General features: G+C 34.7%; 1 protein-coding gene across 1 annotated transcript in view; it reads left to right on the forward strand.

Moving 5' to 3' along the window:
- Positions 1 to 24,223, forward strand: part of rhea (Talin_middle and talin-RS domain-containing protein rhea) — a 90,967-nt gene that overhangs the window by 15,580 nt on the left and 51,164 nt on the right. The window contains exon 2 of the mRNA XM_017902301.1: positions 13,216 to 13,317. The gene's annotated coding sequence lies outside the window, so the exon portion shown is untranslated. The remainder of the gene's footprint in view (positions 1 to 13,215; positions 13,318 to 24,223) is intronic.

Below are 24,223 nucleotides of genomic sequence, written 5' to 3' on the forward strand. Positions count from 1 at the left end.
ACTAGGTGTGTAGAGATCGATATATTACTCAAAACTGAAATAAATACCATATTTTTTGGGTACTTTGTCAAACTTAAGAACCGATCTTCATTTATCTGTCTTTACATATGTATGATACTTCCCTTTCTACTTTCCTATTTTACAATTAGTATAATTTATATTAGAATAAAATTACCTTTTCTTGGTCTTTACTCAAAAATACCTTGAAAATTTTATAATGAAATAGAAAAGCCGAAAAATTGTCGGTAAATGTAGATAAATATATCTGTTATTAAGATTATACTAAGATATACTAGTTATTAGGATAAGGAAGTGGACACAAGACGTTTAACATAGTTTCCGTATTAAGATTTAAAAAATATTTATTGTAAAAATAATTTTAATATTGCACGTGCAATTTGGTTATGTTTTCAGTCATTGATCAACTCGCGTCGATCTATGTGGGAAAGTCAATGAGTGAATTTATGCCCCTACGCGTGTTACTAACCGAAAGTGTCGCCATCTGCCGTGTCTTTATACGAACTAAGGAAAGCAATCCTATTCTATCGATAATTATGGGTATAGTACTGGTGTTTTCTGTATCTGCTGGTATCCCTGATGAGGATTTTGAGATTTTTAAGCAGGCTTTAATTAAATTAGGGTACTGTTGAATTTTCTTATTGATAAACTGGAGATGCTTGTGGATTTATGATGTGGCGAGGATTGTGCTTGTAGATAATGTAGGACTGATTTATGCGATTAGGTATGGGATTGATAGACACTTGGTCTGGAGTGTTAGAGGTGCACAAGAAGAGTGTTCAGACTTATAATAGTGATAAGAGCGATCGTGTAAGGATGGCAGTAACCATGGATATGGCTAACCATGGCTATCCATGGTTTAAAGTGGACATAAATGATTGCATAGACTGATAGAAATAGAGAAAAAGAGGGAACATGTGCGTGTGCGATTCACTTGAGAGTTGAGTCATAACAGTTGTCAAAGAGCAGTTGTATTAGCCGTGATTTTATCTAATTTCTTCACACGTGATGTGGATTCTTGCAATTACGTCGTTTTGAGTATATATCTATGTATCGTATCCTTCATGTTTGTTTCTTCTTTTTCAATTTTTACGCATTTTATGATCTTTTAGTCGCATTTTTACTTCCTTTGGGGACACTCTATAGATACTATTGAATTTTTATAATTCAATCTTCAGATTGAAAATATGCTATACTAATAGAACTTTTATTATTTAGACACTTGGATCGTAAATTAAATTTTAATAAATTCATAACATTTTTTCCGAATTAGAAATCGAATTTATTTATAATTTGATACATAATGGGTGTCTCAAAATTCACGTAAGAAGTAATTTTGATAGAAAACACAGGTTTTTAATTAAAAATTGTAAATATTTCTCAACAATAGAGATGAGTTGTTCTTTTGTTTAGGGGTCCATTTTTAATAATCCTGAACTGTCATTTGTCACGCTGCCTGTTTTCTTTCGTTGACAACATACACGTGACGCAAAATTCAAATCTTGCGTGAATTTTGGGACACCCTATATCTGTACCTTTGTATCTATATTTATATAATCCTTAAATTGAAAATGAATGGGGGGAAATAAATTGCAGGTTCCCTGCGTTCTGCCATTTCGTTACACTTCCACTTCATTTTCTACTTCATAAACTCATCAGGTACATGTATTCATATCTGCTTTCGATTTTTCGCATTTCTTATTCGCACGGTTACGTAAATTACACGCTGGACCCTTCGTGGTAAGTTCGGCAGGGTTCATTTTTCTGTGACAACCCCAACAATCGAAACTCGCGTGCATCATGCAGCTCAAACATACGTTTACCATTATTTCTACATTTCAATATATATTTTCAAAATAAATATATTTTTGTTAAAGATGTCTCAATTGGTATCATAACACGATGGTTATAACAATTAAGGTTGTGTTGCTTAACTTTAGGGTAATCAATTTTAATTCACATTCTATATTTCATTTAATACAACTGATTAATGATCTCTCATCGTGTAAAGTATAGAGTACAAAATAAAATGAAAATAAAATAAAACTTGGTGATCACCTTTGACTAAATTACCCAAAAATTCCAAGTGAGGGTTAAATGTATTTATATATGCACAAAAATTATGCAAATATAGGTTGTTATGATGACGTGAAATTATAACAAAAATCTAGAATTAATTTAATAACAATGAATATTATTAATTAGTTTATAGTGTTTATTACAAGTTTATTGATTTATTAATATTCATTATACTAGGAATTATTGAAGTGTAAGTAAAATAAGAGAATTTTAGGATTTACAAGAAATTTAAAAAAATATAGAAATAAAAAATGTTTGAAATATTCGAGATGAAAAATTCCAAGAAAGATATTGACGAATTTGTGATGCACAAAAAATAGATTGCTATTTATTGCTCACGTGACTACTTCTTAAAATACAGAAATTTCCCTCTATCGAATCGTGTATGCGTTGCATTCAAGAAATATTGCACAGAAGAAATGTCACCACGTTTTAGAATTTAAGTTCAGAGCGTAACTCTTGTGCCAATTTTCGTGCCAAGTAGAATAAGTGATAACTCGAGAGGTTCAATTTTTATTTGGCTTTGTATACCAAGGGCAACCGCTTATAAATTTTTAACCCTTTGCACTCGACGACTTTTTGGCTAGAGAAGAGTAGAAATTCAAAGATTCTCTACTAAAAAACTGACGATACTTTTTTGAGCAGTAAATAAAGAATTGTATAATAATAGAATTGCAGAATTATTTGATTTCGATACCACGCACACTGTTACATTATACTAAATTTGATATATTAATATCGATCTTCCAAATTTTATGAAATGGTGACTGAAGCTCACCTCTCGAGTGCAAAGGGTTAATCCAGCTGAGTCATTCTTAATAATTATGCATTAGAAAATACTTTTCCCAGAATTGATATTTTTAAAATATACACGGAATACTAGAAAATAATGATCAAAAACTTATTTTAAATTATTTTAAATAATTTGAAATTCCTCTTTAATTTTTATTATACATGTATGTGTTCCATAAAAATAAAAATAATTCTTTTCATTGCTTTTGATTAAAATACTCAGAGACTCTATATGGATTACAAATAAATGAAGAAAATTCTGGATTAAATTAGATCGTTCTTATATACACGTGTGTATATCTATATATAATAGAAATTTTTACAATATTTAACGAGATGGTGAAAAGTTACTTCATATATTTTTTCATTGTTATATAATAATTTAAAAAATTAATAACTGAGTAGCAGCGGGAACTGCAGAAAGTTCCGAAATTTCAATAAACCGATGGCGATCGAAACTGTAATATCGATCGAGGTGACACAGAAAGATTCAGTGTTTAATTAATGTGTACACGTGCAACTATCGTCGTTCATCTCCACAATTAAGATCGCAACGTAAATTGAACCGCTAATTGCTTTTTCGATTGTACTAAGAAACGCATTTACGGCGCATGTAAATCAATTCGAAGGCAAATGCGAGCGTCTCAGGAATGGACTTTACGTTTAATCGGTATCTAAAATGCAAAAATATACCTCCTCGAATCTTATTTGCCAGTGAGATTATTAGTAGCACTGAAACCGACAACAGCTAATGTGCTTCTAAATATGTAGCATGTAAATATTATAATCAAAATGAAATAACGAAGATAAATAGGTATATAAAGTAGGAAAAGTGTTGTGCAAGTAGAAATTGAATCCTTATTTAAAAATAAATCGAATACGTGGAATAAAATTTTTTCATAGGACGCTTAATTTTCGAGAAAATCGATTTTGAAGATCTGTTGGGTATGTGCGGACTTATGTCACTATGGTGTCGCTCCATGCACCGCTTAGTTACGGAAGTGCACACGTACGCCCGGATTTTCAAAGTGGATTTCCTCAAAAACTAAGCGTCGAATGACAAAATTTTATTTTACACTTTCGATTTATTTTTTTATAAAGAATCACCCCGTACCGTTTTTATCGTACCTTCTATAATTACGTTCTTATCATAATCAGTAAATATTAACATTAATTTATCAGGAGTATGTATTAGTAATTGTAGAAATGTGAATATTCGATCGGTTATTTTGACTTTTTTAGTGTTAGTAGTTCTAGTGTTAAAAAAGATGCTAATAAAATAGGCAAGGTATAGCTACTTTGAAATTCGAATGTAAATGAATATTTATGCAATCGTAGAATTTTTTTTCATTTCTTTTATCGTGTAGTTATTACGTATTCCTCGTGATTTATAAATGTGCGAGTGATTTATTATCGTTGAATTTAATCACTCTCAGCAAATACTTGTTCCATGTAATTAATCTTGAACATAGTTAATATTTATAATCTATACATAATCTGTCGAAATTTTCTGAGATATTAATATTCTATTACATACTTTGTTAAATATTAATTATTTAGTAATAATTTAATGAAATTGGTATTTGTCTTTGTTAAGCTTTCATACTTTGTTACAGTCATTTCATACTTACAAATTTTGGATATAAAATGTATATTATAATAGTATTGCTGTTGTTCTTGTTATATTTTACCTATTTTTTTTTTTTTAATTTTATTTGTATTGTTTTTATTGCATGAGAAAATTATTTTGAAGTATTTATATTTATATTAGAATTATGAATAAAGAATTTGTAAATATTTTGATGTTTACTCTACTTCTACATTACTATATATATTATAAATATTTCTATATTTCTATATTTCAAGAAAATTCAGTTGAATTTCAGTTGACTTTATCATTTCTTTAGTTAGGAAATTAATGATTCCTTAGCTAGGAAATGATATTAATTAACTCCCTAACTAAAGAGTTAATTAATATAATTTCCTTGTTATATCATATCATTTTTTATTATTTTCAACAATTATATATCACATGTTACATAATATAAATATCTCCATGTTACATAAAAGAATTTTCCGAAAGACTTTCCCAGTTATCGAGATAATTCATCTGCTACCTCCGTCCATCGTCATTGTTGCTCACCTGTTCCTCCGCGTCTTGTCTCGGTTTTCTTCGTGGTCTGTTCTTCCCCACGGTCTATCCGTCCGTCACATTTAATCCAAGATCACCCTTGTTTGCGCAGTTTTAGGTTACAACGCATCTAATGGATTATCCGTACATTCAGCCAGAGTACCTTCCACTCCGTGTCATCGATTCAATGGACGTCCGTGTGCTGCACATAAAAATAACAATGATTCCGTGTTTACCCAACTTATTAGACGATTTTACCGCGCGCCGTGATCGGGGTGGAACGGTTCAGCTGACGTTTCGATCCTACGCAGAACTGACTCCCTTTTAGCGTGGTCGACCTATCTGGGCAGCTCCATTCTGCTTCTTTTCACGAGAAGTGCTTATGAAATTTGCTCTATTTAATGGTACTTTGTTGATTAGTGACAAGGGTACGAGATATCGTACAAAGGGGCGTTTTTTGGAAGATTTCCATGGTTTTTGGTATTCTCTTGGGTGTTCAGTAAGATCAGAAGTGGATTGGTTACGAGTCTGTAACAAATTGAGAAATTTGACTGCAGTTGGCTCAGTTATTAAATAGGATTATTGAAAAAAAGGTGACGTTTTTTGGAAATAAATAATTGTCATAATTTATAATAAGTAATTTTTAGTAATAGTCAAAATCAGTAAAAATTATTGATTTCGAAGTTTGGTTTTATGGTTACTGGCAGTATGCAATTGTTTTTGACAAAAATAATTTCGAGTTTTACATAATATAATTGTACATTGGTAGCTACAGATAGTTCATACCTTGCGTTGTAACTATACATGGTAACTTGGGTATTAATAATTTAGTATTTAACATATATCGAATACTATTGTAGTAATTATAGGGACAATACAATGCAACGCAATCGAACATGTTCAAGACTGTACAATATTATAACTTATACAGTAACTACATCTAGTAACTTTAACCCTTTGCACTCAGTCGCCATTTAATCAGATTTTATAGATCGTTGTTATTTAAAATCTCGAATTTAAAATTGCCCAAAAATGCGTGGAACATCGAGATAAAATAATTCTACGTCTTACAATTAATTTTCGCTTCTTATTTACCGTTTTGAAAATATCGTCGACTTACGGCAGAAAGTTTTCGAATTATTATGTTTCTGTAACGAAAAGATCACTCCTGTCGAGTGCATAGGGTTAATATTCCTAAATATCTTACTATAAACCCAACATGCCAAAGAAGACTTCAAAAAGTAACCGAAAAATGTATAAAACGTATCTTAAAATCAGCCTAGAGACCAATCTTGACAATCTACCAATCAGCAAAACAAACATCCCTCTTCGCACCAGCACGCTACAATTACCTCTTTTCCCCGTTCTTCCACTCGTTCTCTCCCACGGACCACTTTTCTCCCTTTCTTAACCTCTTCGCGTGATCCACTCGCCTAAAAAATCACGTCGTCTCGAATTCGCCTGAGATTACGCTGGTCGAGAATCAACAACGAAATTGCAGCCTATCGAGAGATCGGCTATTGATCGACGTCGGGGGTCGACCATTAATCGCGAAATTTCGCGGAAACGCGCAAGACATCCGTGGATGGCATACAGGGGTCTGACGAGGCAGTGACGCGCGCACGGGTGCGAGAGAGACAAAGCGAGCACGGAACGAGACGCGTGCCGATTGATCGGATTTACAGCCGTTAGATTCTCTCCCTGACAACGTTGCTACGTGTGCAACAAGCCCATTATAAGATTACGCGTTATGAGCTGCGGCGAAGGTGGCGGCCGGAGGCTTTATTAGTTGTCTCCCGCGTCCTTTTTTACGACGACCCAAGAGAGGGCCTTTATTGCGTATTGTTCGACCGGTCGTTCCATCGGCCCGCGTATCGTTGGCCGGGCCTTTTCACGGCTTTTTCTCGTTACACGTGGAAATCGCACGCCGACGACGATAAACGGCGTCGAAAGCGTGGTTTATCGGCGTATAAATAGGACCTAGTAAATTATTGCAGATAGCCGGTACTGGTGACCACTCCGGCAGCTGAAAAATTACAAACGTGACCAGGTAAGATCGGGTAAGGGGTCGTTACGTGATTTTCTATGGGGTCGTGTCGGCTTATTTGGAATATGGCTTTTTCTAGAGCCGGGGCGAAATATAATTTCTAGATTCGCGAAATTCGATGCTGAAACCTTTTTTTCTCCATAGTAAATTTTGTTTTTAGGTTAGCAGCGATTTTTTTTTAGTAAGTTGTATGCTTTCGTGTAATTTGACAAAGTACCTAACCTAACCTAACCTTTTTTCTCTATGATAAATCTATTTTTAGGTTAGTAGCGATTTTTTTTAGTAAGTTGTATCCTTTCGTGCAGTTTGACGAGGTACCTAACCTAACCTAACCTTTTTTCTCTATGATAAATCTATTTTTAGGTTAGTAGCGATTTTTTTTAGTAAGTTGTATCCTTTCGTGCAGTTTGACGAGGTACCTAACCTAACCTAACCTTTTTTCTTCATAGTAAATCTATTTTTAGATTATTAGCGATCATTTTTAGTAAGTTATATCCTTTCGTGCAGTTTTACGAGGTACCTGACCTAACATAACCTTTCTTTCTGCGTGGTAAATCAATTTTTAGGCTATTAGCGATCATTTTTAGTAAGTTATATCCTTTCGTGCAGTTTTACGAGGTACCTGACCTAACATAACCTTTCTTTCTGCGTGGTAAATCAATTTTTAGGTTATTAGCGATTTTTTTTTAACTAAGTTATATGAAAATAGTTCGATGAAATGCAGTTTTAAAAATTTTCAGAAGTTTGAAGATAAAAGTTTTGTGAACTGCCTTAATTTAATTTCGATTACGTGAAAAGAAATCGGAAATCATACGCCATTTTTAAAGGGTTAATCTTAGATAACTGATATTTCAATTTTCTTTTAAAAATTGCAGTTTGGATAAAATTTTATGACGTTTGGGTATGTTATATATTATGAGCTGTATTATGTGTTCTGTGAATTGTAGTTATATGTATAATATATGGTAGGATGTTATTTAAATTGTTTCGTTTCATGGGCGTTCGCGGAGCAACCCCATAGGAGTTTTAGGGGTACGCTATAGCATGAGATACGTTATTACTACATTCGTTAATTACATACGATATATATTTATATATAATGGATATACAGGGTGTTTCAACCCTAGGACCAAGACTTGACAATCCTTTATTGTTTTTGGGTCCTCAAGTCCCAAAACCAATCCTCTTTCTATAAAATCGATTTTTATTATCTACGAATAAATATTGTAACTGAGTTTTCCTGCAAACTCGCTATGTAGTGACTCCCATGACCTTTATAGAAAATGAAAATAATTTTGAATAACTAATTCGGGTATGTTCAACCGAATGACGATAGTTGTAACCTTCGTTACCAACCGGAAATAGGATTTTCGTACCGGAAGTCAATCTTTTTAAATCGAACACGTTATCTTTCGTCGAATATTCGGATCGTTCAGAAAGGAATACGAATTTTGCTGGATCAAAACCAAGAACAGTCGAAGTCCTACGCGTAATTCCAAAAAGACACGAGCAGAATGAATAATGCCTTAACACGAGCGACCATGTTGCAAGATCATCCTAAACGAAAACACACCCCCAATTCGCAACGAATTGAAATCCACCTAGGATCCGCGTTAAATATAAGATTAGCACATGAAAGCAGGTGCCATATTCTCGAACTGATTATGCAAAAACTTCGCACGGCCGCCACACCCCGTGGTCCATCGAGGACCTTGACGCCGGGCTGGCCTTCCGGGGGTATAAAATCGAGAATTTATTCCGTTTCTGTCCCCGGTGTTTTCCTCAGACCTTACGACGAGTCTCTGGGTGCTCGGCCGCATAGAGGATCGGACAGAAAAGTGAGACGGATAGATACACGGATAGACAGACAGAGGGAGAGCGAGAGAAGGGGGTGAAGGTGAAAGAGAAGGGCCAAGGAAAAGGGAGAGAATGCACGTGTACATGTGAGAAATAGAATCTCGAACTCTCATTGCGGCCACGTAGTTACGTGTACGTGAATATCGTGGAGAGAGAGGGGCGACATCGGGGGTTGAGATGTGTAGGTATATGGAGCCAACATCACCGGAGCGTCTCGGCGTTGGAGGCGCCAAAGCGTCGCGGCGCCACCCCCGGCGCCCGCCATAACGCCGCCAGTACCCACCTCCCTCGACTCTCTTGAACTCCTCTCCACCCTTCTCTTCGTCCTTCCGCCGTGTTCTGTTCTCCCTTTGCTTCTCGCTCTTCTCTTTCTGTTTTTTATTTTTTTCGTTTTTCCTTATTTTTTCTCCTCTCTTTTTTATCTCGGAACGTCCTTCCTATTATACTTTCGTTCGTATTACCTCCTATCCCTGTTCTTTCATCCTTCCCATGCTTTCTATACACCCTAATCTTAATTTCTGGCTTGCTCTGCGCGTTCTTCCTATTTCTTTGTTTCGCTTGTTTCTCTTTTATTTATCCTCGGATTGTTCCTACTATTCTTGTTTTATTTCCTTTTATTGCCTTCCTCTCGTTCATATTTTTGCTCTTCCTGTTGTCATTTTAATTTCTGGATTGTTCTCTGCGTTCTTTCCATTCCTTGCTTTATTTCATTTGTTTCTCTATTTTTATTTTATTTTTGTCCCGAATCGTCCTTCCTACCTTTGTTCGTCCTACATATTATCCCCTTTCTCTATGGTTATGTTAATAACCAGTTGTTTTGCACGTTCTTCTTATTTTTTGCTTTGTTTCATTTGCTGGAGTGGATCTCGGGATGCTGCTTGGTTTTCCGGAAGATTGTTGCTTCTCCGGATTTGACGGATTTATTTTTGTAATCGATTTTAATAGCTTTTAATAGAATTCGTAATTCTATTTTAGTGGAGGAATTTTCTTGGGTTACTTTTGGGGTTTATTTGTAGAGGAATTGTCTGGAATGGGGTGGTTGTTTGGATCTCCTATAATTAGAGTTTTGTTTGCGAAGCAAAGGATTTTTACTGTGCTTTGAGATTTAAAAAGTAGTGAAAGCACATTAGTAAATTGCGATACTACCTGCTGTGGTGGAAATGAAAAATAAAAAATGGAGGTGTAGGTACAGAATTCTCACGTTAGGTGGTGTCATAGATGTCCTTGAAGGAAGGCTAGAGATATTTCTCCAGCTGATTTCGAGTCATTCCTCCTTATTTCTCTGTCTTGTTTTCATTATATTTATTTAGCTTAGGTTAAGCAAAAAGAAGAAAAAATAATTCGGTTTTAATATGAATACAAATAACTGTACAATTTTAACATAAAATTTTCGAGAAGAATTTTGGACCATGACTACATAAATCACACATATTTTTAGTCTAAAAGCATGTATAAAATCATGGTCCAGTAATCAGTATACATTTTATAATTTTAAAATATGGAGAAATTATAACAAATTGACACTAGTCCTTTAACAAAACTCAATATTAATTATCCATGATAGGCACTATATTCAATTGCAAAATATTTAACAATACAATACTCGCTTCACAATACATAAATACCTAAATTACTTATTATACTTAAATTACTTATTAATTACCGAGATACGCAAATAATCTTACAATGATGGTAAATAATAAATAATTTGAACGCGTGAGTAATAAATATTTTACTCGTTTCAGTAATTACTTAAAAAGTTAAATATTTAAGTAATTGATAAATAATTCAAGTACTCAAATATTCTATAGTGAATTTTATTATAGATAATCGCCATTGGCTTCTCTTAAATACACGTTATAAATTTGTAATTAATAATTTTGCTAATAATATTCCTTATAATTATTATACAGAAAATTTTTTCTAAAGTATTTAAATACAATAATACAATAAATTATTATAACGTGTATACTTTCTCTTTTATTCTGCTTCTATTCAAGCTCAATCCGTTAATTGTCTCCATTATATATCCGTTCGATATTTGTTTTAGGGCGCGTTGAATTTTGCGAAAATCTCGGTGGCGCCGTCTCGCCTGTTGTCTAGCTACTCGCGAAAATGGAGTTCCCCTGACCCTCTGACGTTTCAGCCGATCCGTAAACTCTCTACCAGCGATACTTTTTGCTCCTTCCGTTCTTCTCTGTCACGCGCCAGAACGTCATGTCGCACCATCTCTCTCTCGGCCAAACGAATTTCCCTTTTTCCCCTTTTTTCTTCTTCGTTGCAGTCGATTTTAATTTTACTCGTTGCACGAAGTTATTATCGATATGACTTCTTTTCCTCTTCCGTCCTTTCCTTTGTTCCGGCTAAGAATAATTTAGTGCTTCTGTATCTGTTATTCAAATCTTGACCGCGTTTCCTGACGCGCGCGCGCATCGCGCGCCAACTTTGAATTTCAAATACGACGAGCGGCGCGATAGATCGATTACTCGAAGTAAGAGTGACAGGATTTTGTTTTGTATATGCATAGTTGGGAGTTTGCATTTCGCGGTGAGTGGTTTTAGATACGATAGACTTTTTTTATTCTTTTGTACGTTTCGAAAATAGAAAAGGATATTGAGATTATAATAAGAGCAAGATAAATATCGTTTCATTGCTTTTGGCAATTTGAGTATTTTGTTGCGAGCACTCGTGATGTTATTTCTTTGAAATTTTATTATTTATTCTCTTTCAAATATTATGATTAGATAGTTTCTGGGGTAATTAGTTGATTATCTGGATAGATTAATTGATAAAATAATTGTCTCTAAAGTGGAAAAATTGCCTTCAAATATTACTAATTCTCCGTTATTAATGAATTTTTTCCACTTCAATACCTAATATTCGGAAAAGGTAATTTTGTTTTCTAAACAAATAATTTTGCAAGATGCAATCTTTTGTTATTGAATCCAGAAAAAGAGTATTCAAAATTTAAATCTCACGTGAGTTGCGCCTAATTTTTTCTTCTTTTTTATTTATATAAAAACGACTTACGATGTGACTAAATGTAATATACATAGATGGTGATAATAAAAATGGCACGATGAAAATAAACACTTAATTGAATAAATTTATTTGATAAGCTTCACCAGAAATGACTCTATCAGAAGCAACTTTGCGTTTTTAGTAATCGCAAAAAACAAAAAGACTAAAGCCATTCATTTCGATTCCTTTGGTAATTCCATTGTTAACTTTGATAATACCTAATGGTACACGGGTGAACCCCAGACATCATAAATATCACTCTTTATTTTAACTGCAAATTGTAAGTTTATACTTCAGTGTGATGTAATATATTTATTCTTTCGCTTAATTCACTTCTGTGCACATTTATTAACAATTAGAACAAAGCAGGTATTATACCCCCGGCTTTTAATGACAAACTTCGATATTATGAAGGTTAAAAAGCAAAAATAATATGTTCGTTATTACAGAAAAAAATTGAAGAAATCTAAAAAATAACATATATGTAGTTACTGCTAATTATGCAAAAAAATTTTGTTTATGTTACATATTTTCACACTTTGTAACATATACAAAGATAGGTCCAATGTCACACAAACTCCCAAACTTAATCACTAACATTAAAGCACTATTCCAAAACTTACGTGAGAGAAATCTTCGAGAGAAATATGTGGGATTTTTACCCACTAAAATCTCCACGGTGGCCAGCTTCGCAGCTATGGGGGAGCACCGGGAACTCGATACTAACACAACTGATACTTTCCCACGGCATGCCCACAAACATGGGTCCAACAGTGTAACCCCTGGTAATGGAGTCATAAGTCCCAATTTAACAGCGCTGCGCGGCCACTACGCGACGCTGGCCGCCACCGACCGTAGCCTCCTAGACAGCCGGGTTCCTATTTGGGCCCGCCATGCCTGTTACTTGCGGAGAAGGGAGATCAAACACCGGGGATCAGACCTTGAGGTTTGGGACGGCGAGTCTGCGACGCACTCGCGCCACCGTCTCCCCCTGTGGGCAGGGTCCGCTCCGCGGACTCCTTCTGCAGCATGACCTGCTCGCAGAAGGAGTCCAACTCGTTCCACGACCTCTCACTCTTTACCATCTGCGGATCAATGGCGGAGAGTGCGAGGTCCCATTCGAAGTGCTGGAAGAGGACACGGTGTTGTTCCGAAATAAACTACCCCAATTTTCAAACAACTGAATCACATTTTACACAAAGACAATAGAATCGAAAACAACCAATCACAACTTGGAAAAAGAATGCAATAACCAAATTACTGCCGTTAGTTTTCAGAGAAGCCTGAAGACAGAAGCAGCAACAGTCGTCACACACTTGGAGAATCCGAGCCCAGAACGAGCAACCGCGACGCAAAGGAACGACCTTGAACCGTAAGTACCGAGCAATTCGAGTGTCCACTTCCGATTTGCAAATCCGCGATCCGTTCCACTGGGCCTCCGCCTTTCGTAGATCCTCGTAAAGCTGTACACACCCTTCTGCGAGCGTTTCTTCGCCGCCTGTCCCTCGACTATGAGTCAGACGAGTCGTGAAAGTAGTCCGCATCCCATAAACTCACCCCCTACAGACTCGTGCCGTGGTCCACGAATTTATCTTTATCCCGCGAGACAGCGGCCGTAGGATCCTTCCCTTGCCCAATATGGAATACTTCTGGCCCATAAGCCTCGAAAACGCGACACTTAATTGCGACAAATATGGCCCGTAAAATTTGAATAGGCATCCGGTGATGAGCGAGGGGTTCGACTCGTTCACCTTTCTCACGAATCCGTTTAATTTATGCGATTCCGTGCGTTGGAGAATTAAAGGATCGGTAAGTGCGGGGGTGGGGGGTGGGTTTGAGTCGTTTTTGGTGCGGATGGAAATTCAGGTGGCGGTTAGTGAGCCTGGGTGGGGGTGAAGTTCAGGTGGAACATCGAGGAGTTTCGTGAAATTAAATTCTTGGGGGGAAATTGAAATTTTGGCCGGCAATGGAGGGTGTGGGAAGGGTTTCAGGGCTGTTTAAAAGTTTGGGTCGGGAGTTTGATGATTTTCTTTTTTTAATTAAGGTTCCGGGTAGTTCGGGGGTGAAGATGAAGGTGAGGTGTTTTGTGAGATATTGTGCGAGGAATTACTGGCTACCGATCTATTTATTGCGCTTCGAATTGTGGTTAATTATCTCTGTAGTGACATCTGGTGTGCTTTGTATGATAATTTGGTCGTTCTTGAAAATTATTGAGAAATGTATCATTTTGAATAATATAGCTATGAAATAGTATATTCAAATTTATAGCGTATTATAGTACTCGAGTTAGACTTAAAGTTTTTGGGGATTATTTTTATTTTTTTATTTTGTAATTTATTTATTCGTTTTTCAGTTAAAATAATTTTGATCGCTAGATTGTATTTTGTTTGATATTAAATTAGTACTTCTAGTAATTATCACTAATCATTATTGCTATATAGTATTATATAGTGTATACATTTTACTACAATACTATATCAAATATTACACAATAGTGTTACAATACATAGAACATTATATAGTAATAATATATATAATGTAAAATATTATATAACAATATTGGTATTATATAATAATTACTTCTAGCAATTATCAGTATATTAAATTAGTATTTTCACTGGTTATCAATAACTATTGATACTTAATAATTTAACTATTTTATATCTGATGTGCATTACTATTATTATTATAATTATTATTACATATTTCCCAGCAACTGCTATTAATTTCCTATTTTGTCTATATTGGTATTATATAATAATTACTTCTAGCAATTATCAGTATATTAAATTAGTACTTTCATTGGTTATCAGTAACTACTGGTACTCTATAATTTAACTATTTTATATCTGATGTGCATTACACTAATTATTATTACATATTTTCCAATAACTGCTATTAATTTTCTATTTCTTTTAATTCATATATAAATTTGACTACTTTACTGTTGCATATAATTAGTATCTAAGGTTTGATAATACAAAGCAGTAGACCAATTAATACAGGCTTTCCTACAGAACAATACGATATACTCTCGACCAGTAATTTCTGCTTCAACGTCTACGGGAAGTCTCTCGATAGTGATATCATCGGGTTCATCGATGCAATACGTCAATACAATCGAATTTTCCTCATGGTACCTCTCATAAATCAAATGGATCTCAAATGAACCGTCGCGAATGGCACCAAAAGTCGAAGATCTACTGTGACTGATTCCGTATCTCGTTGAATTATCTTTATTCTTCGGTCGGTGGCTCGGTGCAATCTACGCATCTGTCGACCTGTAGCCTGCATTTGTATTCCCACTGCCGGCGTTCAACTTTTAACGTGCTCTGAATTTGTTTACCATCTCGGAGCTGCGTTAAGATCTCGATCATAAATCGCGTAATTTATTAGCTGTAACAAACATCGAAGTGCGTCGATATTTCACCGGTCATAAATTCTTCCGATGACAACCGGTTGCTCCGAAATCCAGCTTGCGTTATTACTCGCATTTTGATACTTGGGTAGCTAAAATCGAATTTAAATTAATTAACAGGTGCGAAATTATGCGTATATGTGACGTCCTTGTGATTTACACCTGTATAATTTCAGTGAGCAGAGATTAAGTATAGAATAGAGTGTATGTGTACAATATAATTTAGGTATTTAAAATTGAATGCAGATTTTCTTTTTATTAATTATCAATCTTTTTGTCAATATTAATTCTCTTTAATATCAGTAGGTTATTATTATTATTTACACGTTACGTCTAATTTTATTATCTAAACATTTTATTATCTCAGTATTATATCTAAATTATTCCCTGAATTATTATCTGCATATTATACTTTATTTTATAGTCTTAACACTTTACATTCTACAATCTTTTGTCTACAGAAGAATAGAAATTCGAAAATTTTCTACCACAGAGCTGACGATATTTTTATAACAGTAGATAAAAAATCGTGTAATAATTAATACGTAGAATTATTTAATTTTAGTGTCTCGAATATTATTACATTATCTTGAATTTAATATATCAATTAATAGCGATTTTTGAAATTTCATTGAATGGTGACTGAAGATTACTTCTCGAGTGCAATGGGTTGACATTATATTATTACTTAAATATTGCCTAGATAGTTCACTTATTTAAAACAATATTTAAATAATGACAAAAAATATTAACGAAAAAATACAGCACATCCCCAAAATATAGTGTCGTTGTACAAAGTTCAAAAATTCGCGGTTGTAGGCAGTGTGGGCCACTAATTTGGCCGATAGCAACGGCAGAATTCGGCACATTGATTTATCATGATGCACGAGGACACTACCCAGAATTCGCTAGCCTTGGCGAGGTTAAACAAGCAGCCAATGGTAATGGCCCAGACATTTTGGCGCCGATGATACGAGCTGTTGTACAAAGTCGTCTACTAACAAACAACTACCGCGCCAAGTCTGATCCATACAGCACTTCCGGTTTTGCTGACGACCGGCTGGATGTTGGGTTGGCGAGTTTACGTAACCCCGAGGTCTTGCCTTTGCGTCCCCTTTCTTTTTCACCTTTCTTTCTTTTCTTATTTTTTACTCTCGTTAAATTCTCATTGGCCTACGTTAACCGTGCGAGACATTAAATTTTTGCTGTTTTATTTTTCGAAATGTCTGTATCAATCGTGTCTTGAATTATTATTCTTATTATTTCTGTTTTCTATTATTTTTATTCGTTGGTTTTTGGTATTAGGTTTTGGGTAATTTTGGGTTTTAGGGAATTTTCTTAGTCGACTTTCTGACATAAGCTGTCAGGGTAGTTTGATCGTCGTACTAAATTTTATTTGGTAATACAATTTGTTTGTTATACTTAATTTTGTATAGTATCGTGCTGTTAGCAGTACATTTGATTAAAGATTGCAACAAGGGATACAATGTAGAAAGGTTGGCTCATTTCTCGTCCTATACTGGTTAATTACTATACGATTGTAATAAACAGACTTAAATTAAATTCATAATTAAGTCACACTTGCTTTAAATTTAATTTATGATTAAGGAAATAAAAAATATTTGACCTTTAAGTTATAAATTGCACTTAAAAGGAAGAGGATGCTTTACATTTTAAACGTAATAAATTTATCTGTGTGAATACGAGATAAGTAATTCGTGTATTTATCCTGTCACGTAATGACACACACTTGATACTTTGCAGACCAATTAACACAGAATGAACTTTTAATAAATTGGCAGTAATTACCATTCCCACAAATAAGTGTAATTATTTATAATATTTTACTTTAAAAGAACACGATTATTCAATGTTTCCTATATTCACAGTGTGTCGTATTTAAATTCATAAATACTATTAGTTTTCTGGCTATAAAATTAAACAAAATGTTCTTATACAAATATTGTTTAATTTGATAGAGTACTATTAAAATTTCTTTAAATTGTTATTTATAAGGATTTCAATATTAACATATTTTTATTATTACCAATTCTCAGCATTAGACATTTTTTGGAATATCGTTATAAATATTTTAATAGTAACTAAATCCTAAACACTTTACCCAAACAATTCTCAAATAAAAATTTTTCTACATTTTTAATACTCGAAGAAACAATATCGTACATACACAGATGCCAGTAAGATATATATTCATATATTCTCCTCTATCAAATTTTTACTTTTTATTTCTGCATTTTTATCCTTATTTTATCCTTGTTTTATCTTAAAAATTTCTTCCATGAAAATTACACAAACTATCCTCATTTTGCAATCATCATAGCACCTCTATAGCCTCTTTCCAAGTTACAAGGTCAAACGGAAGTTCTGATAGCTTCAATACACTCCCCCAAAAAATAAAAAAGGTAAAAACCCACGAAAATTTCCCCATTCCTCGTACATTATCAAAATTATGATACATTCTTATCCCCATACACGTTTCATTGTCGATCGATTAACGCGTTCCACTGCACGGTCATGGTGTACCGGCTCACGTGCAAGCACTTTCGTGAACAAAATTTTGCATCAGAAGTCGGGTCCATATGGATTTAGGGCGCTGGCGGTAAGTTGGATCGACAGGCGCATTGTCAGTGCGATTAATCGAACGATAAGTTCGAGCGTATACGAAGAGAGTGATTGACGCTACCACGATAAGGCTTGATGGCTTCGAGAGAGGGACAGTCCAATCGAGAGAATAAGAGAGACGGAAGGAGAGGACAAAAACCGAGGAAAAGGGATACCACAGCGGGGTCCTTAGCCTTGTCCCTGAAGAAAACCACCCCGTGTGTTCCCTCGCTTTTTTCCTCTCTTCCTTCCTCCCTCCTCAACCCTTCGCCGCAGAGTCTAACAGAATAAACCGTATCCACCCTCGTCGTATCCCGCAATTGTTTCAGACCACCTTGTGACTCCCTTAAACACGTTTCGATAGCGAAACCTTGTGTATTTCCTTGTTTCTTCTTTACTTTACATTTGCGGTTTGTTTGGGGGAGGGAGGAATTTTGGGTAACTGTATTAATTTTAATTTTCAACCACTGAAGCAGAGTCTTGTTGACTGTGTGATGTGTTTATTGACACAATTGGCTCATTTTATTAATACTAGGACTACCGAGCTGTAACGAGTAGTTAAATATATTATATATAAATAATAATTGACTCTTTTTATTAACACTAAGGCTATGAAGCTGTAATTAATTATTAAATATATTTTACACAAATAGTAATTGACTCTTTTTAGTATCACTGGGATTACCAATCTGTAACAATAAGTTGTTACTATATTATGCATTAATAACAGTATTTGGTTGTAGTGGCACAATGAAGACAGTTATATAATATATATAAAATAGCTGTATATGATTATATTGGTACTTGATTATAAGTTAGTGTGAATTTCATCAAAAACAATTATGTTTTCTTTGTAGTAAATACCTGAAACATGTCATTTTGATATATCACTTTGCTAGTTTTAGTATTGACTCATCTAAGTTTTATGTCGACTCGTATTTGTTTTTATATAATAATTAATATAATAGTACATTTTAATCGACAGTCTAACATGTTTAGTATCACTTATGAGTGCCCACAAACTGGGTGTCAGTAGTTGAGAATTAAGTATTATGAATGTGGGTATGATTGGTATTTTGTTCTTTGTTTTTCAATTTGTAAGTGTTATTTTTAGTCGATTAAGTTTTGTTATAGTAGTACGTGGAATTGTAACATTTGTCAAAGATTTTTAAATTTGATCTTTGCATTTTATATTCTTTATTTATTACAATTTTGACAGGTTTGATCCAACTTTTTGGGTATAAAATTAAAATATCAAATAGTTACTTTTACTGTGACTTTTAAAATTATTATCAGAATAATGAAAATAGAGAGTGCAAAATTTACAAATTGTAGATACATATTTTAACTTCCAAATATATTTATTACAATTTAGATTTGAATTCAATGTTTTGGGTATGAAATTAAAATATACATTCATTTCTTTTGTAGTGGTACAAATATAATGGATATACAGTATGCAAGATGTTGAAACTATAGATAAGACAATTTGTGTAATGCTTCAAAACTGTATTATTGTATCTTCTTGATGTGAGATTTGTTACTTCTCTTCCTCTTTGACTTTGGAAACATTATTTGAATAGAAGTTATGTATGTTGGACATAATAACTCGAGAATGATTGAATTGTTTGTCACGAGGAAGAGATAAAGCAGCCTTTAGTGCATTTGCGAAGAATATTATACCGCTTCACGCTTCAATCTTCTCTACTTCTCTGGAACTAATTCATTTTTAGCCCTGGAAGGGTGAATCACCCTTGTGCCATAACATTTCGCTGGCTTTCGTCTAAACCAAGTGCTTTATTAATGAATAACAGAAAATTCATGGACAACAGCATTTTAATAATTTTATATTTAAAATAATGTAATAATAATCATATTTAAACTATAATTACAACCAAATCTTAAAAATTAATTGAATTTTAAGTTTGAGATAAGGAAATAAAATCTGCTTAATAACCAAGATTCTAAATTTTGAATAATATAATTTTCGTGTACTCAATTATACCTATATTTTCATTTTCAAAAATACATTGTTATATGTATAATAATTTTAAGATTCAAATTAAAGAAAAAATTATAATAAATCTTTATTATCAAATTAGTTTGTAATCGCAATTATTTGCTATAAATTTTCTAGACATCCTAAAAATCATAATTTTAAATTTACAATTGAATCTCTATCACTTTTCGTATTTATGAACAAATACAAAACCGCGAAGAACTTCAGCTTCCATTAACGATACATTAACAAAAAGAGTAATAATTTAGGTGCATAAAATTTACATTTAAATTCCTGCGCCATTCTCTACCATATTTACCATTTAATAAATCAACAGAAAATCAGGAAAAATCCCATCATCCATTAGCAGTATATTAACGAAATGATTAAAGGAAGAAAAATAAACAATAATACAAAATAAGGTAAATATTTACTTCACTTGGAAAATCAATAAAAGAAAAATGAGAAGAAGGGAAAAATGGTCGATTATCGTGGAAAGGAAGATCGTGTCCTTGCCTGTGAAGGGGGCAAGGTGTTATCATCCCCGTGCTGTTTTGCAAGCATTCATGGTCAGCTGGCTGACATCCGAACGAAAGTGCCGCTGCATAAATTGCCTGTACATCTCAATTCACCCCCCGGGATGGTGACCATTCTCTTACACGTCGTGCTCCTGAGTGACACTCTTCCACCCCTCGCCGACCTCCCTCCTGCGAACTCGCATTACCATCCCTTTGCGCCCCCTCATCTGATAGGGCTCGATCCTCGTCGGGCCTTTTGTGTGCTCGCTTGTTTAAATTTGGCCCCAAGAAAATTACCGAAATTGTTATGAAAATTTTCTGTCGATCCGCGGCTCAAAGCTTGTTCCTCTTTGATACAGGATTATATGAACGAATGGTGTATTTGAGGTGAAAAATCGAGAAGAAAGGTGAAAGATGAAAGATTTTTCGCTACTTCGCTGTTTGCAGGTATTTCGCTGTTACAACAACGTTGTATAAAGGTTTGATTAATCAGACAGGTCAGAGTTTGTTGAGTTTATTATCTTGCCAAGATAAGGGTTGAGGTTTGTTATTGGTATGTAGGGGTTGTAAGGAAGGGGTTGTTAGAAAGCTTTTGAATTTTCTGTTAGGAAATTAGCAGGGAAATTAGACAAATATTTTTGCATAATGGGACACTGTTGAGTAAATGCATGTGATTATGATTATATCACAGACAAATTAAGTTAGTGTACTTAAATGTATGTGTTCTTACGAAGACTTTGGAATAAAAGGGATTGTATGAGGAAGTAAAATTCGTTCAATTTAATATATATTTTATTTACTTGTTTTATCTATACTTCGCTTTTGTTACCCTCATTTTAAAGCAGAAACAAAGTATAGATGATAGTCAAGATAAAGCTTCTACAACTGTATCCGTATCAAATACATTTCCAAGAAAATTTATTCTCAAACCTTTTGCAAACCATCAAATGAAAATCCTAAAAATTCACATCACTTCTGTTTCAAAATAAGAAAGAGGGTGAATATGATAATAAAAAGAAACTTTTTCAATTATGCCTGTCACAAAAACAATTCACTCTGCATCAAAGGCGAAAGAAACTCCTATCATCCTCATTGCAAGATCCAAAGCCAATATAGTCCATACTCAAAAGCAACCTTTATCATTGGAAACTTCAACAAACGCATCATCCAAAAAGAAACATCTCACCCTACATCGTTTAAAGCATCAAAAAACAGAAGGAAATTCGTACTACCCCCAAGTTAAAAAAGGAACAATGAAGGTGGTGGCGAAAGACAACTATTATTAACTGAAATTTCAACAGACGCGGTGTTCATTCGCGCGCCTGTGTGTGCGTGCAGTGCGATGCCCAAGAGGGGTTGCAGGATGCGAGTGAGGCCGGGTGGGGGTAGAAGGAAAGCTACCACCATCTGCGCGGACCAATCCCCGCGTCGCGTGCGCGCCGCGCCGACTGCGCATGTGCGGCTGCTCCGGTGGTGTCTTTGGTTTGGGTACCGCGCGCAAGGCCGCAGACCTATCACTTCTTTGGCGACAGCCGTCGGGGTAACATCCTTGTTCTCGTCCTAGTCCTCATCCTTGCATCATCCCCTCGACGTCACGAGTACCAAGTTCTCGCTCGGTCTTCGGTTCCATTTCTCATTACTCTTCTGCTTCTTTCCTTCGTTTCCCTTGGTTCTTCTTTATTTATTCACTTTACATCCTCTTTTCCAATTCTCGTTTCCAGGACTCCCTCCAAGAGTCCCGTTGCATCAGTCTAAATCAGTTCACGCGTCGTTTCGTTCGTTGCTTTGCTTCTTACTCGTTCTCCAGTTTTCTTCTCCGGGGGTGAATTGAATTTCGAGTTCGTTACTGTTGAGTTTCCTTTTGAGAAGATCTCTCGTTTTTTTTTTTTTATTTTTATTAGTTTGCATTCTGGGTGTTGGTTCAGTGTCCTTAGTTTGGAAGTTTGGAGGCTTCCTTTGGAGGTTCTTCAGAGTTCCTGAAGGTAACGAATATTTTATTTCTTCTAATCTTTTCTTCCAGCATTAGTTGTTTTAGCAGTTTTTATCCGAGTAATTATTCGATATTTTTATTTCCTTCCAATGGTTGTCGTCATATTTTTCTTTAAGTTTTCCAAATTTTTATAAATTTGAGAAAATTGTTTTATCTTTTCTGAACGCAGTGAAATGTAAATTCCTTCGGAAATGTACATCCACGTAGATTCCACGTTTATTTCAAAAGCTGTTTAGTTCGGTGTCAATTTTAATCAGTAATCGGTGCAGAACGCAGGGCTGTCGCGACCGGAGAACATCTCCCGTGCCTTAAATTGCCGTCCAAATTCGACCTGGTGACAATAAGCAATTTCGTTTCGCCTTCTTTTTCCCTCTCTTTATTTTCTTCTTCGAAATAACCATCCACGATCTCTTGGCGAGTCGTAGGAACGGTCGTAAGAGCCTTAACGAAACTGTGATCTTTTCGATTCATCCAACTCGAACGGAACCTTTTCCAAGTGTTTCGATCGAACTAAAAATTTCCTTTCACATCTCGAGCTTACATTTACAAATTGGCTTCGTGCTTGCGCGCGAGTCCAGTTTTGCCTTAATTCGTGTTTTAAGATCATTGAAACTTTAACCTTGTCCCGCTTGTCCCACTACCCCTATTCCCCCCCGAATTTTTAACACAATTTCGACGATAACCTCGTCCGTCCTCTCCTGTGCCTTCCTGAACTTCTCGAGAAATTTTCCTTCCTCGATCGTTCTCTACCTTTCGACATCGAAGTCAGTGCCCAACGTCGAGCGACACGTTAAGGTCGTCGCAAAGAGGGTGGAAGACGGTGAGAAAGGTATTTCTGAAAAGTTCCTCGAGCCACTTTGTGACGTTTCGTTCGAAAATCCGGCGATGAGCAGAAGAGACTCTGTAATCCGGATGGAGGTCGAGACCAAACAGTGCAACATGAGTTTCGACCGGTGAGTAGCAACCACTTGCGCGTACACGTGTCGGTGGTACCTCTATAGCACGTAAGTTATGGTAATATCAGTAGTCTTTTTTATTTTATTTTTTAATTTTCTTTTTTTTGTGAGTGTGGGTTGCTTTAAATTTTTCGGTTTTAGGGGGTGTTTTAATTGATAGAATTTTGTGTTTGTATCAAGAGTGAATTTGGTTATTTATTGGGGAAGTTTTAAGATTTAATATTGTTTATTTAAAGGTTTGATTATAAATGTTGTAATGAATGTTTGAATGTTGTCAGAATTCTGTTAGATTATCTAATATTATTTTCTTTAATAGGATGACATTTAAAAAGTTTATATTTCCTAAATATTTCAAGGATTTATTCGAAATTTTATTACATAAACAGTGGTCATAGTATGATACTGATGAAAAAACAAAATATTTGATCATCAGGGAGAAAGTTTTTGGCATAAAAAAATATTCAGTTTCATTCTGAGTTTTCATTTTGTACATTTCATATTTCACAAGTTATTGTTACAATTAACAATTCTTCGTTCTATTATCTCAAACAGTAACCAGAGAGATAATTTTATTACTCTTGCAATATTAAAATAACGAATTTCAAAATTTAAAGTATCTCCATCTGTTAATTTTTTAATTGAAAATTGTGTAAAAGCAGATCAATCGAAGATCAGCATTTTTGATCGTAAATACCTGCCATTTCTTCAAAAGTTATCTTTATCTCAAGATACAGTTGACTCGGTTCAACGTCTTCTTTATTCTCTACCCATATTA

Source organism: Eufriesea mexicana, unplaced genomic scaffold, assembly GCF_001483705.2.
Source record: "Eufriesea mexicana isolate 0111107269 unplaced genomic scaffold, ASM148370v2 scaffold1801, whole genome shotgun sequence".
Classification (NCBI taxonomy): Eukaryota; Metazoa; Arthropoda; class Insecta; order Hymenoptera; family Apidae; genus Eufriesea; species Eufriesea mexicana.